Source organism: Motacilla alba, chromosome 12 (genome assembly GCF_015832195.1).
Source record: "Motacilla alba alba isolate MOTALB_02 chromosome 12, Motacilla_alba_V1.0_pri, whole genome shotgun sequence".
Taxonomy (NCBI): Eukaryota; Metazoa; Chordata; class Aves; order Passeriformes; family Motacillidae; genus Motacilla; species Motacilla alba.
In genome coordinates, this window is record NC_052027.1 from 13,190,563 (window position 1) to 13,196,562 (window position 6,000).

Genomic DNA, 6,000 nt, shown 5'->3' on the forward strand with positions numbered 1-6,000 from the left:
AAATTCCCCAAACTTCAAAGTTCAGCCCGTTCTTTAGGAGCAATCCAAAAATATGTTTCTTCAGGCCCCAGGCATTTCTGAAGTAGCTGAAGTTAAACAAAAAACATTTCTCTCAAACTCTGCAAATGTTCTAAAGGCTTTAAAGTGGCTCCTCACAGGGAGCCGGAGCAGAGAGGGAACCCCTGGGTTATTTTTGTTGCTATGCAGTGGCACAGGGCTTCCTGGCGGAAAGCTCCAGAATTATCACTTTTCTGTGTGTTTGTGTATGTTTTTCCTTCCTCTTTTCACCTCTGTCACTGAGCTCCTCTCTACCCTGTGCCTCGATCCCCTGTTGAGAAAGTCTGGAGAAGGTAAGGGTTAGATCATCCTTCCAGCAAGGATAAACTGAATTCATGTCTGAATGGGAAGATGACTCACATCACATGTGAATTTTTCCTAAGCTCCACGTTGGAAGGGATGAAGAATGACTTTCTTTCCTCGAGGAACTGTATCACCATGCTGGGGCCTGATGGAAGTATTTCCTCAGAGTGTTTCGATTTCATAAACTGTGTTTTTGCTTTGCAGTGAAACAGCCTTGGGAAACCAGTCTGCATTTTGCTGGTTCCTTTTGCTGGTACAACAGCATCCCTGAGGTTATGAGTGTTCTTCACTGGAGTCATTTTGGTGTGGTCTTAAGTCATTTTCCCAGGCAAAGACTGGTATTCACATAAGATGACAACATGGCCAATCTGCTTTAAGAGCAGGCTCTGAACATATAGAGGCATTTCTAAGGGAATTGCTTCATTACTCTGAGGAGGCCCAACCCATGCTAGTAATTCTGCATCCAGTTTGGTTAATATTGGTGTTTGCTTAAAGGTTTTCCATTTACAGTTCTCTTCTGGAAATTTCTGCCCAGTGTGTCCCGCCTTCTGAGAAGCCCTTTCAGCTCAGTTTTGAGTGAGCAAGAGCAGTTTTCAGGACTTGGTTGTCTTGAAATGTGTCTCGCAGTGGGGAGTCACATTAACTTCTCCCAGACAATTGCATTGTATGTTAAAGTATGTGCTGTAGCCCTTACATCATACGATAGCTAGTTGTGCCACGTCACAGGCAGGAGTTTGACATATGTTGCAAAATAAAAGTTGCCAGTCATGGACACTATTTTGGATGTTTTCATCTGCAGCAGTGCTGACATGATCTCTACCAGCAGATCGTCTCCTGCTGAGAGCATAACACAAACACCGCCAACACCCTGATTCCAGATGTGCTACGTGGCACGGAACCAGTGACAAATGATACTATTTCCATCTTGTATGGTCATGGACAGCAAAGGGGCACCTTGAGATCCCCTAAACCTTTTGTCTCAGCGGCATTAAGGGATGAGGTTTGTTTTCTGTCACTAGGCACCTGGTCTATGCCAGATGAGGCCTTGCTGGGACCCACGGTGTGACCTGTATTCAGCCTCTCATGCCTCAAAAACACCCTACACAGCCCCTGAAACTGTGTGCTCAGTGGCTTTGGTCTGTGTAAGCTGCTCTCTTGGTCCTGTAGGATGTGAAATGCCATGCCTTAGCTGTAAAGCTGTCTTAAAATCAACCACCTTGTCCAGGAAAATAATTTTGATCCTTGGAAAGCAGTGAACAAAGTGGCATATCCTGAATGCTATTTACTAGTGCACTCTTGAGCTCTGTCTTTATGTCTTGGTGATCACTCTTGAAATGGTGAACAAGCTGAGTTAGTGTGGACACAGCCCTTTCCTTGAGCTCTCGCTGCAATATGAGCAAATATAATGAGGGCTCTAGCAGTGACTGCAGGTTGGGGCATTCAGTCTCTTTCTTCATATATTGCTATAGAAAAACTCTGCGGTGGTGTTAATACCTTTGTCTTATACAACCAAGAGAAGTAAATGAGCTTTATTTGGATTTTCTATGGAAGAAACAGCAGTGCTGTTTTACTTTGTGGCATTTGAATTGGCTTTTCAGAGCTTATTTGACTGCCTGCTGCTTTTGAGAGAGGTAGGAGAGCCAATCAGGTTTTGTATGGTGAATATTTTGCAGTAGTAAGATACAGGTAATTAGAAGGGAAAATATTTAAAATAGCTGTATGTCTTAATGTCAGTTCAGGCTGGCATTTGTGCATGCAATCTCTTTTCTTTTTCTTAGTCATTAATCATTATAAGTGGACATATGTCAGAATTTATAGTTAGATTCAGCTCTTACTGTGTTTCTCATTTCTTGATAAGTTTAGTGTTCTGGAGTTCTATTAAAAAATTAATCTGCTTTGTGTTTTGTTTTCATAGTGTAACAAAGTGACTTGTGACAATACATAATTGAATTTCCAGTCTGTGTTTCTCTGGGACATTGAAATAATTCATTGGATAAGGCATTAATAATGATGCTTTATCTGCTATGGATACCAGTGTGAAAAAATGGACAAAGGTTTCACATCTGAAAATCTTTGATAAGGTGGCTATGAACCAGCCATCCAGTTATAAATTGGATCTCCTTTGGGCTCAGCAGATGAAACTGCAAAAAGAAAAACACAATAGAATAAAATAGATTAAAACAGACCAAGAAGGCTACAGGTTATGAGTGGCTTAATCATGAAATCACATTGTGCAGGCTTTTTTCCCTTTTCCCACTGTTGGTACCAAAGGAGCTGAACACTCTTTCCCAGGGAGAGAAATTTGCTGTCATTGGACAAATACATTTGAAAAAGCCCAGGGGGCACCACCTCTCGAACCTTTTTTTTCTTGGTTATCTAATTTTGAAAACATTTTAGTGGTGGTATAAACCTGAGGAAAGCTGGAGTGCAGCTGGGGAGGTTCGAGGCCTTAGGCAGGCGCTCGCTCCCAGGTTGTGCTCCCTGGGTTGCTCCCCATGTGCATCGTGTCCCAAAGCCAACCCAAGCCCTCATCACACATGAATGTTCTGGCACCAAGGGCAGAGAGATGAGTGAATCCACAAGATTGTTAAGACATGGCTTTGTAGCTAAAGTGAAATCTTGCCAGTTGTCTGGAAAAAATGTCACAGTGGGTAGGCTGTAAATGCAACTGTATTTTTACCTACTTCTCTGATTTTTTTAGAAATATGATTTCAGAACAAACTATTTACTACAACTCAAGCTGACTTCATGGCTATGTCTTCTTTTCTTTCTCTCTGCGTGGTATTTCATCCAGGATTTACATGGTGCAGTTTTGATTTTTCTCTTCATCACAAGTCTAATGGGTGAATGGTGATAAGTTTGTAGCTTTGGAGAGATTTTCTTGGCAGTTTCAGTCTATATTTCTGACAGGAAATAATTTTCTCTCTTGAGTTATGATTGCTGGGTTACGTGAGTGCAGTCTAACCACCGCTCAACTGCTGTTTGTCTGCTGTCTTTCTGGTCTTGGAGAAGGCCAAACTGCCCCAATGTGAAACATAAAATTAGATGAATGCTGCAGGAAGGGAACAACAACATCAACTTCTGTGATCTTTTGCGATTTTATTTTACCACTTCTTATCTGAAAAGCATCTTCAATTCCACTTGGAGTCAAGAATTAAATTTGTTTAGAGTGAGTTCTTCCCATATATGGAAAACAAATGGAACTGGCTCCATTTGCGCGTTTTTGGTTTTTTTTTTTTAGTGGAAGATCACTGTGTTCTGCTACAGATGTTTGCAAATAAGCAAACTAGAGTAATATGTGGACCTCATCTTAGATCTGCAGAAATCTGCCCTGTAATGTGGCCTGTGTCATTTGGCTAATCCTTGTGTAGTCCACATCAAATGAGTAGTCAAGGCTATAAACCTTGTATTTGGAGGAGTTTACAAAGTTGGGGAGAGGAGCAACGGAAGAGGGACAACTGGAGGGAATCATGAACTAAAAGCAGTAGAAGTCTCTCCTAACCAGTGCCAGACACAAAGCAGAGCTCCACTTCTATCTTTCCTCCCAATACTGTGCAATGAACATGTTCATGACACTGGTGAGAGTAAGGGCTGGAGAACGGGAGGGAAGAGGGGCTCAGCCTGGCCCTGCTGAAGAGCAGCTCTGTCACCGCCTTCTGCGGCTCCTCAGCACACAAAGCTACAGCTGTCAGCTTCGATGCTCTATTGAACTTGCTAACGTAATTGTAAAGATCATCTTGAAGTAATTTGAGTTTTGTCTTCATAAAGTCACGCAAGTTTTGCTGATTTGTGTACTTGCTGTGTTTATTTTTGTTGCAAGTTCAGTTCTAGTCCATTTAATTAGGAGGCCAGAGGGCCATCTCCCCCCTGTCTGTGCCAAACCATCAGCAGTTCCCCCATGAGGTGCAGTTGGCTTCAGCAGCGGGCACAAGCTGTGCCCTTCCTGAGTGGGTGCTGGAGAAGAATGGTGACAACCAGAGCCCCCAGGCACCAGTGCCAGAATCCCTGCCCAGCCCCTCTGGCCACTGCTGGCAGTGGTCAGGGCAGGGCATAAATCCCCATTTCATGGTTCCTGCTGTCACCTGGGAGATGTAAGACCATGCTAATGCAAACAAATCTTGTTAATTCTCATGAAACACATGCAGTTAGAGCCCTGTTAACAGCAAGGCATTAATTAACTGAGTAGTGCTTGGATTAGGTACTTATTTAATTTCCCTAACTCGTGTTCATAACCCGTAGCAACACAGAACGTGTTGTGCTCCAGAAAAGCTGCGAAGGAGAGGTGAAGCATTTCTTGTAGGTTTTCTTTCTTTGAGGAAGAAATCAGACACTGGTGCAGTGATGTCCGATCCCTGTCCCTAATCATTTCGAAGTCCTGCCCAGTGATGCAGCCTGCGTTTTCCCTGGGAATAGAAGAGGTCAACAGGCTGAGGGAATTTAATACATGAGATCTGGAATATACCTCTAACTTGCAGCTAACGTGCTTCTTAAAGGCTGCCAGTCTCAGGTTTCTGTGTGAGCAGAGAGGATGGATGGTATAAAGTGGAGTATAAGGGAAAGAAACACACAGAAGTCTGAGTATTAAAGGTACTCATTACTAACAGTATTATGACTAATTTTTTCTGGCTCAAATACAAGCAATACAAGCTCTAGTAATCTTTGCTGTTCTTGAGTTAGGCTTGCCTTTGCTTGGGAGCATTTTATTTGACAAAGTAGGTAGGTAGTGGCTGATTTTCATAAAATGAAAGATGCCTCTGTAAAACATTGTTCTGACATAAATAATTATTGTAAATGCTTTCATGACACTGGAATTTTCTTTATTGATAAAAATTTTCATGACAATAGAATGTTTATGTGGGTTTTACAAGAATTCAGAGTTTCCAAAACTCCATAGGAGAGCATCAGGTCATTCAGACTGAGTTCCTCAGACTAAGGGAAGTCCACAGCACAGCCCAGGCAATGGGGTCAGTACTCAGAATAACATGATTGTAGCAGTGAAGCGCTTCACTAAGGCTGATTAGGAGAAACTTGGAAAATAAACTGCACATAAAGAATAGGACACACACCCGCCCCCCATGCTGCTCTCCCCAAGGCCTTGGCAGCTGTGAGCTGCTGCATGTGGTTTGCTCAGGTGGGTCAGCAGCCCATGGTGCAGAAGGCAAATCTCCCCCAGCCCTGCAGACCTGTCTGCGAAAAGGACTCCTGGTAGCCTGAGAGATTATTATTTTTGCTGCCTTGAGACACATCCTTGTCCTCTCTGGTTCTTGGACATTAGCTATGAAGCAGGAGAGAGGCTGGAGAGAAATTATTTCAAACCTGTATGGATGACTGGCTAAATCCCCAATAGTTTTCACTCATCTAAGCATGGGTCTCCAGGAATCTGGAGTCTGTGGGCACTGTCAGCAATCTTGTTTGTGTTATGGTTTGTTCTTAATAGGGAAAAAAAAAGAGAGTACATGGCAGTGGAAAAGGTGTGCCAGGGCTGCAAGGGGGAGGATGTGGAGCAAGGACAGCGCTGTGCGGTGGAGCTCTGCTCCAAAAGGCTCCACAGTCTTGAAAACAAACCTGCTGCACTACCCTGGACTGAGGGTGCCTGGGGGAAAGTCTGTGTCTGTGTATCTGCTGTTCATTTTAGACTAC